At 38.7% G+C, this 13122-nt stretch overlaps 1 protein-coding gene across 2 annotated transcripts in view; it reads right to left on the bottom strand.

Moving 5' to 3' along the window:
- sfl (N-deacetylase and N-sulfotransferase sfl) overlaps positions 1–13122 on the bottom strand; it is a 121754-nt gene that overhangs the window by 98048 nt on the left and 10584 nt on the right. Inside the window, exon 1 of one of the 2 annotated variants that reach the window (XM_074095478.1) lies at positions 139–159. The exons of the other annotated variant lie outside the window; for it this stretch is intronic. The gene's annotated coding sequence lies outside the window, so the exon portion shown is untranslated. Of the gene's footprint in view, positions 1–138; positions 160–13122 lie in introns of those variants that run through there. 2 annotated transcript variants of the gene reach the window in all.

Genomic DNA, 13122 nt, shown 5'->3' with positions numbered 1-13122 from the left:
CTCTTTGAAAAAAAAAACCTGTCAGAAGATTCTTAAAAATACTAACGTTACATTTTTTTCTGTTAAGTTGACGCTCTAGTGTTGAAGATTTACCGGCTTTCTATGGCATAAAGCATGTTGAATGGCTTTTGGTATTACCTGGGATCAGTGAAGCAGCATTGCCTTTACCACAGCCGAGCTACGTTTTACGTCTTGACAGGTCTTACCATGAAACAAGAAGCAATACGAAATGTGAATAAAACATTTCAGAAATATTCTAAACCTAAATTATTCCGCCCCGCCAGCAAAATTGAACTTTAAAGCTCTTTAAAAATGTAAAAATAAATGATTCACGTGCATAAATACTGTGAACATTCTTTCACATTAAGAATGAAGTATCGGTAATATCGGTAAGTATCGGTAAATATCTAAGTTATTGAATGGTATAATTTATAAGTAGTGTATTTATAGCGGTATGCCAAAACGGTGCTATCAGACAAATACGTGGTCTATCAAATTTTAAACAACCTATCAAATAAATATGTCGCCAAAGTCGAACTTTCAAGTTGTCAGACACGTCTTACGAGTCTGTCTATTAGATAGGTGAATCCAGCTATTATTGCAGTTGCAACATTATTCAAATGTCATGAACAAACAGACACTTGAGAGATTTTAGACTTGAGCGTAGTTTATAATAAGGGCTTTTGTACTATGAAAAAGAATGCGTTGCTTCTCCTTTAGTGCCTACCAAAATGAACAAAATAAAAAAGTATTAAAATCGTTTAATCCTACTTTGGTCGGTAATACCATTATTATTTATTTATTTGCCAATAAAAAATTACAGCATTACAGTAAAAACGGTTTTTGTGCGGAATTATATTTGAAATTTACCACGAGCTTTGCGGTGAAGGAAAACATCGTGAGGAAACCTGCACTAACCTGCGAAGCAATTCAATGGTGCGTGTGAAGTTCCCAATCCGCACTGGGCCCGCGTGGGAACTATGGACCAAGCCCTCTTGTTCTCAGAGGAGGCATGTGCCCAGCAGTGGGACGTACATAGGCTGGGATGGGATGGACAGTAAAACCAATGCGCTGTAAAATTCTAATTATACAAAAAAACAAAAAAAAACTTAAACATACATATGAAAGTTTTTTTTTTTATTTGCCGCGTTTTTGCAAGTTCAGCTTTCATTAGATAGACTTTATCGACATTATTGTTGTATGTCAGGCCAAAGATAATTAACTTTAGGGTGGTAGGTAGACCACATATTTGGCTGATGGTAGGTACCTACCAAGATAGTATGTAAAGGTGAGATACGTAGACCGAAATTAATTTTCTTACTAAATGGAAGTAACTTGTGAGACTGCGAGACGATTAATTAAGGAAGCAGGTGCAGCAAGAACGTTCATCTTACAGAGAAACTGGCTATTCACGCGACTTTGTTCACTTGGTTCGAATGTATATACTTAGTTATTTGTGCAACAAGAGAGCAAAGTTGTTTTTTACTGCGAGTGTTGATTTTGAATCCCGAGTTTCTAGGTTCTTAGGTTCTAGGTTGGAATCCTGAGAGCAGCGAGGGATTCAAACACACGAAATGCAAAAAAACTATGGTCTCGTGTGACACATACAACATTTCACCTCAACAGCGAGAAAATAATTTAAATGTTAGAACAAAACCACATATACTTATATACAAAACAAACACAAAAAATATATATAAATGATACGTCCAGTCGCCATTACATCTTTAAAAATCGGCCAAGAGCGTGTCGGACACGCCCGAAATAGGGTTCCGTAGCCATTACGAAAAAATTAAGTATTATTTTTCTAAGGATTTCGTATTTTGTACGGAATATTCCAAGTTTAGGCATATTTTATAGCTTAGGCTGCTATTTACTCTTAAACTACTACTAATTCTGAAGAAAACTTAACCGTTACAGTTTTCCTTGTAAGTTTGAAATACTTACTTACTACCATCCTGAATTTTTTCAAATTTTTCCACCCACCGATTTAAATTTTAGAGGAAGGGGGACGCTCGATTAAAAAAAAATTGCACTTTAAAGTTGAATATTTTGCAAACATATCACTGAAACGAAAAATCGTTTTAGCAACCCCCTGATGGTTTTAAAAGAACTATCCAACGATACCCCACACTATAGGGTTGGATGAGAAAAAAAATCACCCCCACTTTACGTTACTTTGACTTTGACAGTGAGACAGACATAAAAACAAAACCAGCGGCTTTCGTGTAACGAGGCTGCGTACTTTATTAAAAGAGCGGGAAAATTTTGACATTTTGGAAATATTCCGTTATCATGTAATTTAGTTTACATTTTTAATCCTATATCTCGCTTTTTTTGTGTTGAAGTTAAAGTTCAAATATTTGAAATTCCCGCGATGCCGGATGCCGTGGTGGCCTAGTGGTTTGACCTATCGCCTCTCAAGCAAATCCCGGCTCGCACCTCTGAGTTTTTCGAAATTCATGTGCGGAATCACATTTGAAATTTACCACGAGCTTTGCGGTGAAGGAAAACATCGTGAGAAAACCTGCACAAATCTGCGAAGCAATTCAATGGTGTGTGTGAAGTTCCCAATCCGCACTGGGCCAGCGTGGGAACTATGGCCCAAGCCCTCTTGTTCTGAGAGGAGGCCTGTGCCCAGCAGTGGGACGTATATAGGCTGGGATGATGATGATTTGAAATTCAGTGAGTAGAGTAGACCCATTGCAGCACTGTCCTCAACAGTTTAGGAAATGACCCATCCTATAATTTTGATAAATATTGTTCTCAAGAAAAAATGAAAAAAGGGCATCCAAAAAATAACGTGTGTCATATTGATAGGCCTTTGCTCAGCAGTGGGACAGAATAGGCTAATAATAATAATAATAAAATTGATGTAGATTACATTAAAGGAATATTTTATTGTTTTGAATTATTACACGAAAATGGGCAGGAAATGGTTAAACATTTTGAGAGTAATTTTATGTTTTTAAAGGTAAACAATAGGGTTCATTGTTACCAAACGAGCCTACATGGCGGGGCCATGATTACCGCAAGGCTGCAGCTTTGCAGAACCAGCTGCTGCTATCCTGGTCTAAACGAAAGGTAATTTAGCACTGTTGTTCCATAGCCGTTAGAGGCCGGTAATGCCCTCACCCTCCCCCTCGCACAGATTACTGCGACGTAACTGCCGCTGCCTGCACCAGGCACAGCCGTCGATTTCAAAAGGTTTATCCGACCGAAACTGGAAAACACCGAGTTCAACTCTGATATGGATAACACAAAAAGTTGACAGAACAGATCGTGAGTTCCGACGCTCCCCGGGGCAAACATTACATCACAACTTAAATAAAACTTAGATGTAGTTATTCCCGAAGAGGATGAGTTTTGTTAAAAAAAAAAATCGACTGGATGGCAAACGAGCAAGTGGGTCTCCTTATGGTAAGAGATCACCACCGCCCATAAACATCTGCAACACCAGGGGTATTGCAGATGCGTTGCCAACCTAGAGGCCTAAGATGGGATACCTCAAGTGCCAGTAATTTCACCGGCATTTAAAAATAATGATAAAACAACGCAAATACACGTTATCATGACAAAACATTCAAGAAGTCGTAATAGGACATAACACGAGGGTCTACGAGTATTATGTAATCACCGATGCCCTTTCCCTGAAGTAAACAAAATGAATAAGTTCTTGTCGACGATAAATAGTACATTGCTCGGCAAATAATTATGCCCTCCGCCACCGCGTCTGAATATTACACTAGACGTAAGTGTTTGATGTCTTTAATTTAATAGTACAGTCAACTACAAAGAGATATATCCATGTTAATCTTACAAAATGATGTAACTTTTCGCATGCCATAACTAAATACCCTTGGTCGGTGACATTTCTAGTGGCAACAAAACGTTACATTATCATCGACTCGTTTAAAGTGCAACAATTATGTATCCCATTACGCTTCCTCCGAATTTAACACTAACAAGCCTCTTTTACTATCTACCGATATATTATGACTAATATAAGTAAACCTTCAATGTTCCAAAAAAAATTAACCAATATTTTTATATTCAGAACAGGCTTTAATACTACGAAGTCCAAAATTCAAACTTCGTATCTTGCCGTCCTGTTGACGGTAATACGAGAGTGAGAGGGACGGTACGATACGAACTTAGATTTTCGAATTTCGTAGTAGCCCCCCTGAATCCAAGCAAGCCGATTCTAAGTTCAAACACTGAATTTCTTCTTCATTATAGTTATACTAGTGTTTGCCCGCGGCTTCGCACGCGTAAACCATTAGATCCAGCAGATGAATTGAACTCCCGGGATTTTACTTAATTCCCATGAGAATTCCTAAAAAATATTGTAGATTTCATTAACGCTGCAAAAAAACTGTGCTAAATTTCATGGTTCTGAACCTACCAGTTGAGATTTAGAGATTTTATCGAGATCTCGTGGGAATATTTTGATAAAAAGTAGCCTATGTATTATTCCAATCACCAGCTTTCGCAAATTTTAGCTAAATCCTTCTAGCCGTTTTAGCGTGAAGGAGTAACAAAGTATACACACACACATATATACTATTTGAATTGAATTGATGCTCACGGTAGTTAATAAAATAAATGTCGATTAACTTTAAAAAAAACTAACGTTTTACGAAAACAGTACACACTTTTGTCATTGCATACTCGTACATCTGTCTTAGGTAATTGGATAAATAATATTTCTTTAGTGTGTTGGTTACATTTTTTGGAAAATTGAACTTTTGCTTATATTTGTCACAATAATATTGGTAGATAGTAAAAGAGGCTTGTTAGTGTACATTCGGAGGAAGCGTAATGGGATACATAATTGTTGCACTTTAAACGGGTCTATGATAATGTAACGTTTTGTTGCTAACTACTAGAAATGTCACCGACCAAGAGTAATTTATTATGGCATGAAAAAAGTTACATCATTTTGTAAGATTAACATGGACACAACTCTTTGTAGTTGACTGTACACACTTACTTTTTCTGCAATTTTGCTATGCGAGGTAATTATTATTTACTTTTATTTATTTATATTACTATTTAGGTACACTTTCGTTGTTTTATTTATTTTTGTAAAATGTATGCAGTCCTGATGGTCCTAAACGAAGACCAGCTACTTTACAATAAGTATAATTCGTGCATCTGAATACGTAGAGAGGAACTAATTCGTAAATAGGAATAAAGTCAAGTGTTCCAAAGTAAATTGTGCGCAAAACCAAAGAAATTGTTGTGGCATTGTTAGACATTCATCTGATACGTGAGATTGTCTTCACAGTGCCCACATTGTTAACACAATAGTTACGGTTAGGCTCCGGTCCTGGCCATTATAAGGCGAGTCACATTAATTCAGAAGGTGGAACAATTGCGGTGGGCAGCTTCGTTAGACCGCAAGCGACACGTGTAATAAGATAAAGTAACGCCCGACGCCCGGCGCGACGTCGTGCCTTGCCCTGCTAGAACAAAGGTCTTCCGACATCGTCGCCTCGAACAATGCCTAGGTATACGCGTACCGCACTGTTCTCGCCTCGCCCACTCCTTTCCACTTTCTATTGTGTTTTAAATATTATAGAAATTCTCAGTCCATTCATGAAGCGATAAACGAACACTTCATGACTGAAAGCCCTTACGCTATCGTAGAATCTCTCTCTCACGTTTCATAACAAGCCATCAAAATTCAGCCAAACCCTAATAATAACAAAAGCTTATCCTGGAAACCTAAAAAAACATTTCTAAGCGAATCAAACGAAAATGGTCCCTTTTACATTAACTCCGTTGCTGTTAAAATAAAGACGACTTTCAAGAAAGTTGAAAAACGGGCGGCTGAAATCCAAGCCCTGAGGAGATTTTGTACCAAATATTTATTTAAATGATGTCGCCGTCTAAGGATCGGAATAAAATATCAGCAGAACCCTCCATTTCAATTTTAGCCGTTATCGCACTGCGGCTAATGGCTCCTTCGGCGCATTCGCCATCCAGCGAAAGTACGCCTCCTAATAAATATGGATATAAATTGGAGCGCTTACCTTACACAAACAATACAAATTGACTATAAAGATTTATCTCCAATTCCTAATTACGGTTTAACACAGAACCGCTGAGATTGGAGGGTTGGGCGTTTAAGAGAATATCTTGTACCTAATTAGCTGGAAAAGTATGTACCCTTACCGGTTGATACGTGCGGAACTTTGCACGGCACGGGAGCGAACGCGGTCAGTAAATATCGGCAGTGCCGTCCCCACGCTGCTGCAACTCAGCTTTACGAACGGCTCGTTGATTATAATTGGTATTAAAAATAATCTTTGATATACCGTGAGGCTTCTTATACAATTGTGTACATAACGACCTCACGTTTTTACAGTCGAAATGCCCGACATGTTAAGAGAAAAGAGAAAGTGGTCATTTGTGATTGTGAAGTTTTGTTAATCTATAAACTAGATAGATAGATAGATAAAAAACTTTATTCACAAACATGCCATGACAATTCTACATAGCAAAAGATTCAAATTGTTACTTATTTAAATTAAGTACTAGCAATTTTTGTATATTTATTTACTTATTCCATGGATTTAAGGAAACAGTTCTAACGATTTAAATAAAATTTTCTACATGGGGCTTTCGTGTCTCTCTGAGTTTCGTCTCTCTGAGAAAACGTGTTTTCGTAGGTATTTCACTCCAGGTATTAGATATACCAAAAACATAAAATTATCTCCATCCCAAATATGCGAGTGACTCAATCAATCTAAAAGTAAAAAACTCAGGCTTAAAAGGATCCTAATTCATGAGTCATCAGATAGCTAATACAAACACCTTTATATTTTACGGTCTTGCATCTTACGGAATCTATTTATCTTCATAGGATGCGTTCAAAGTAAAGGGGATGTGCGTACTTGTCGACTGCTAGTCACAAAAGGCATTCGACGCTCCCGGCTTATCTCCAACACGCCGCACGGTGGTACAGGACAGCATGTGTCTGATACATCGAGCCCTATCGCAATAATGAATTACAAGCGGAGGTGAATAAGTCTATGCCAACGCGGAAAAACAGTATAATTGCTACTCAATAATTAAATGGTTCAGTGTTTGAGCAGAGTGCGATGTGTTCGAGAATATACAGAAATAGAATAGATCCAAGGTTTCAAATTTTTTTCATACTGCGACTCCTTTTACAGGTCGTAATTATTGTAATGTATGTGTTCTAGATACAGATACGCGTGCTGATACCTCATGATGGACAATCCATTTCTCGTAAAGATACAACTGAAACAAAGTTGTAAAAAAATCTTAGTCTATTGTCAGTATAAAGCGCCAGCTAGCAGAGACTATGGTTAATTTTTGCGATTGCCATATAATCCATATTACAGAGGTACAGGGTACCTTAGTTTCTCAATACATCTTTGAGCCGCGTGCTTACAACAGAAAAAAAAACCTCTGAAATATAAACTAACAAGAAAATATGTAGGATCGTGAGCTCTAGTGGATCTTGAGGGGCAGGGCCAATTAAATATCAAAGGAAGGTTACTTGCTTGTGCTGCAATATTTCCGACCGAGCTCAGCTCATATCGAGAACCTGTGTATAACTTTGAAGTACTTTACTAGGTATATAACAGAACATTAGCAACATAACCCATGCGCCAAACTTTCACGTTAGCAAACATGACAAAAACAGTTTTAGGAGTAACAAGGTGGAGCGATGCCCGAACAGTTGTTGGACCATCAATTATAATGGGCGCTACTGTACAGGAGGCGTCACCCGATGTCCATTACGATGAAACATGTAGGCCTAATTAATGGACTCAGTCTATTATGGCGGCGTACGGCCACCACGTGTCCTCTGTTCGTATACCTCATTGTTTTCCACATGTTAGTGCTGTTATAGCTATAAATTTGGCGAGTTATAGCCGCTATTCATTTCTAAGGCATTTGATACTTTTTTTTTATTTTTAGGTTTTCGTACGCAAGGGGTGACAAACAAAACCCTTTTACTGTCGCTACGCTGTCCGTCTGTCTGTCTGTCACAGTTGTATCTCAGAAACTTTAATAGTTTCAGTTTATCTACCTACAGAACGGGTGCCTATACTTATGCGTCTGCAGATAAGTTCTATTGCAGCCAAAGTTGCTTGCAGGAAGTCGCGTCATACCTATCTATCCCTAGACTTGCGGAAAGTTGCGCGAGCTTCAAATCGTTCCGCTGTACGATGCCAGGCTGCCGGCAGCAGGTTAACAGATATGGCATATGTTGCAATCGCAGTTGGCTGCGGCTGTAGTCGTTTTATTGCCACGCGATCCATCTTATCGCGGCGGGGCTCTGCACCGGGCATGGGAAACGCTCGCATGCAGGTAATCATTCACGTAATGTCGCGTAAACGGAGCGAAAACTTATTGCATTTGACGGAGATTTTATTAGGGTATATATTGGCGATGACTAACTGTAGTTTGATTTAGAGATGTGCTGTGATAAGTTATAAAATAAAACTATGGCTAGTCGAGTCAGAAGGTAGTTTTTTGCAAAACAAAATAAAAGTCCGTTCTTATCTGAGCTTTCCTTGGGTAAAGGACAGACTTCGCTCAAGCGCCACAATGGCTGTTGCCGTACTAAATGTAAATTCACAAACAAACGTAGCGTGCCAGTGTGTTATGAATCATGCGGGCTGTTGGTCGGTTGATTGAAGACGACAAGGGCAGGGCCATTCGTGTGGCGTGGGGAGGTGTCGAGCCGGCTAGGCGGCGAGGCGGTCAGGTGGCGAGGTGACGAACGGACCAGCCGGCACCTGGGCCCTGACGGTGCTTTCCTAATGGCCTGTCGCGCGTCCATCCGTGCCAGTGATTGATGGACACGCCCTCCTGATGCGCACACATCACCTACTTTACACACTGTGTAGTGAACGCGCTCTTCGTGTATCACACGTAATCCATCACAAATTTCAGCGCCATTACGGATGCGATAGTAGGCTAACGTTTGTGCTAACTGCTTTTAGGGACGATCGATAAAAGCTGAAACCATTACATGACGCCGGAACTGATTAGAAAATTAAAGTTGGCATATAATTTTCAAACTTTTTCGACAGTAGTTTTAGGTTGTAACGTATTGTTTTTTAACAGACAAACAATAACTGCTTTCAGGGCGGAAAAGAACAATTTAGAGAAAATTTACTCCTAGAGGGTGAAGGGAACCGTGAGTTGATTTCTCATTAGTTCATTTAATAATTGTCACGAAAACCTGCAAGTATTTCAACATTGGATTTACTGTGAAAACTTAGATGTCACGAAATAAATCAAATCAACGCTTCCAAGTGAAAGTCTGACATTTCAGGGTAACAGATCGACCTTTAACAATTTCACTGTCATCTGCAATATTTTTTGGGAGGCACAAAACATTTAGCCAATTCAGCGAACAGAGGGCAGCCGTGATAATAGAGTTTGTCGGCGGGGAAGGCAGTCAGCGCAAACATAAGGCATTAGCGTATTGTTAGCGACTCCTCAGGCGTATCCTCCATTTTTGCCGGTTTTGTTGAGCATCTTCGAGTGGGGAGGTGCTTGAATAGAAATCACGTTCGAGGGAATAAAAAATTAAAATGGCCCTTCAACTACAATAGGAGGATCGTTGTTGCCCATAGACCTTCACGGAAAAGCTATTCTTGTATATTATATCTAAAGATAATTAACTCAGTATTATGATAAATAAGTACCTAGTTATAACAAGATTCAAATATAGATTCATATATGGAAGGCAAAAAATTACACTAGAACATGCTGTGTGACGATGTGTGTTATCCTAACCAAAGATAGAGCGACCACTAGTTAACTTTGCTATAGTCACATCACAGTAAAACCCTGCAAAACAATATGAGAACTATTGTTTATAGAGAAACATAGACAATTGGTATGCAAGTCCAGGTCATGCTGAAGCAGGTACGTTTCAATCTCAGCAGAGCTGCAAATCAGTCGCGTGCGAGGCAGCGGCCAAGCGTCAGCGTACTAACTAGCGTCAACCATTATCTACGGAACAAAGCTACCCTGATCTAATCAACGCAACAATACCTTGGATAACTCGACAATTGAGCGGGAAAATAATGCCGCCAACACACCAGATATTTTAAATTACAAACAATATTACACGGCGCGGATATAAACGAGTCCATTGTAGGTCGTGTGCGCTCGACAGCTGTTTTTAGATAACGTGTGACCTCCCTGGAATAAAGCGTCGGGACAATTACAACAACAATGACGCTGTGCACGCGTACCACTTATCAACGCTGATTTAATAAACAAAGTAATTGGAGCGCCGTTGGAAAATGTTTCAAAAATATTATCTACAGTTGAAAAATATTCCACGTCCCGTGTTTCGATAACATTTTGGACTGTAAACGTAGCTTCTGTAAAAGTATATTGAATATTTTTAATGGACAACTGAAAATTAAATTACTAATAGGTACTAAAAAAATATATTTCACATACTGTAAGTCAGTCTTGTCTCTATATACGAAGGGTCACTTTTTGTGGTTTAGGGGCTGTTTCACTGTCCATTGATTAGTCTTAAATGACGGTTAAATGTGATGCCGTCTCCGTCTATTCGAACAAAACAAATAGAGACGGCATCACATTTAACCGTCAGTTAAGACTAATCAATGCATGGTGAAACAGCCCCTTAGCCATGATCTTTAGTGTATAGAATTTTTGAACCAAAATAGAAAGGTAATTTTACTTTAAAACACAAAACCAAATTGAAAAAATAACTAGTTAAATGATTAGAATTAATCGAGGAAAGCATGAAACTATGGTTTAAGCAACGGCAACGGAGCAGCTGTTAAACGTCAAACATGCAAATGGTGGTTGGTGGTGCTCAAGCGTTGAGTAAGGCATAAGTAACCGTCAAAATGGCATGCATTACGGCAACGAGCAGCGTTACGGATAATTTGGCTGCAAGGACTTAATCTGCGGCTCACTGGATAGACAGGTGACCCTCCTTATTTAAATACCGGTGAGTTACGGATTTACGAAAGGATTTTTATAAAAATAAACTGTACCTACATTTTTACACGAACCAGTGGTCGTGTTGTTTAACGCGCTGACGTTTGCGATCGCATTCATCATCTCTTTTTACCCTCGTCTTATACCGTGTGACAGAAAGATGTGATGAAAAAGATTGTGATTTCGAATGTGTTAAACAATAAGGCATCAGTTTTGTAAAATATATAGGGCGATTCTATCTAAAGTTTGGTCTAGATAGTTTGTGTTAGCTACTTATCGTTCACAATCAGAATCACAATCGTTCTCACCACTTTTTTCTGTCACATGGATGTCATAGGATGGCGAATAGAAAAAAATGATGAATACGGTCGCAAGCACTAACGGAATAGACAATAAGGCCTCTGAAGAGGTACTCCGGGCATTATAGACATTTCAATTTACATAAATTCCGACAAAACTGTATTTTGGTGGAGACCTTACAGGGAGAGGGTACACCATTAGGGATAAAGTGTCAAAAGTCCCCATTGATCCCATGTGTGCTAAAAAAGTTATTCGGGGTCAAAGGTCAAAATTTGAGGTTTTGTTTTTTTTTTTTTCGAAAAAGGTTAAGTTTTATCAAAAAGTAGCAGGCAAAAATTATACATTTGAAAATTATCTACAAAAATGGTCCTTAAATACTTTTTTCCTAAGAATAACCATTCCTGAGATATCGCGATTCTAAAAGTTGAAGGAGTCACGTTATAGAATCTAGATGATTATGCCACGTATACAGGATGATTGGTATTTCGACCTATTCCTTGAAAGAAGTTATTCTAGAGCTTATTTATAATGTTTTTGGCCCAGTAAACCAGGCATCGAAATTCAGTAGTTTTCGAGTTAATCGCGTTTTAAGTTAAATATATTGACCCGGATAACTCACGTCTTAAATTGAGTTTAGCCCGACATGTTTCGGGCTAGTGCGCGTGTTGCAGCAGCCGCCGAGTCGCGTTGCTCAGAAGAGGAAGGGCTACGGATTAGCCCGAAACATGTCGGGCGAAATCGATTTAAGACGTGAGTTATACGGGTCAATATATTTAATAAGAGTGAGGTGAGACTTGGTAGTGGTGGCGTGGTGAGTGAAGGCAGTTTTCATGTTCAAAATTGCAAATCTTTACGGAGTTTTAAGTTTTTTTGAAAAAACACCACCGTCTCAGGAATGGTGATTCTTAGAAAAAAAATGTAAGGACCATTTTTGTAGATAATATTAAGATGTACAGTTTTTGCCTAGGCTACTTTTTGATTTTTTTGTTGTGTTGTGAATAAATGTATTTCTTTCTTCCTATATATAAAACTTACCGTTTTCGAAATAAAACCTGAAATTTTGACCTTTGACCCCGAATAACTTTTTTAGCAAGCATGTGAACATGTAACACATTCAGCTTTATCGGAATTTATGTAAATTGAAATGCCTAAAGCTATAAGAGGTGCCGGTTCAAAAATCTGGCGTCCGGCGATCCGAAAATCTTTTTTTTATTTTTTATTTTTTTACTTTTACCGTGATTTGTGTAGTGTTGACTCTTATCGCCTCTAGAATCATCCTGTACCTATTTTAAAATGGTTGAGACAATATAAATGGATAACGTAAGCTAGGATTACTGGCACTTGAGGTATACCATCTTATACCTCTAGGTTGGCAACGCATCTGCAATCCCCCTGGTGTTGCAGGTGTCTATGGGCGGTGGTGATCTCTTACCATCATGAGACCCACATGCTTGTTTGCCATCCAGTCAAATAAAAAAAATAGGACTGCTAAAAAATATTAGTGGCTTTTGAAACTATTATAGATTACTTTCAAAACTCCTCATTTATATTATGTATACAAAAGTAGTATCAAGAGGACGATCCGGAAATTCTGTAAGTACCCACCTTTAAATAACGCAAACCTAAGTCTAGCCGTGGGCGTTGTAGGTCGAAGGGAATAAATCATGACTAACACCTGAAGTCATAAAAATATTTCCAAGGAGGGTTTATGTTAGACAGGCGGCGGGCTGTAAAACAGGTAAAGCTACAAGCGGTAGCGCGTACTTTGTATGCTGCACAGACCTCAGCAAACCGGATAACACAGGAAAATAATAATAAATGCTAAACACTTTGAAGGCA

Source organism: Choristoneura fumiferana, chromosome 12 (assembly GCF_025370935.1).
Source record: "Choristoneura fumiferana chromosome 12, NRCan_CFum_1, whole genome shotgun sequence".
Taxonomy (NCBI): domain Eukaryota; kingdom Metazoa; phylum Arthropoda; class Insecta; order Lepidoptera; family Tortricidae; genus Choristoneura; species Choristoneura fumiferana.
Note: the sequence above shows the minus strand (reverse complement) of the source record. Positions and strands in the feature narration are given on the sequence as shown.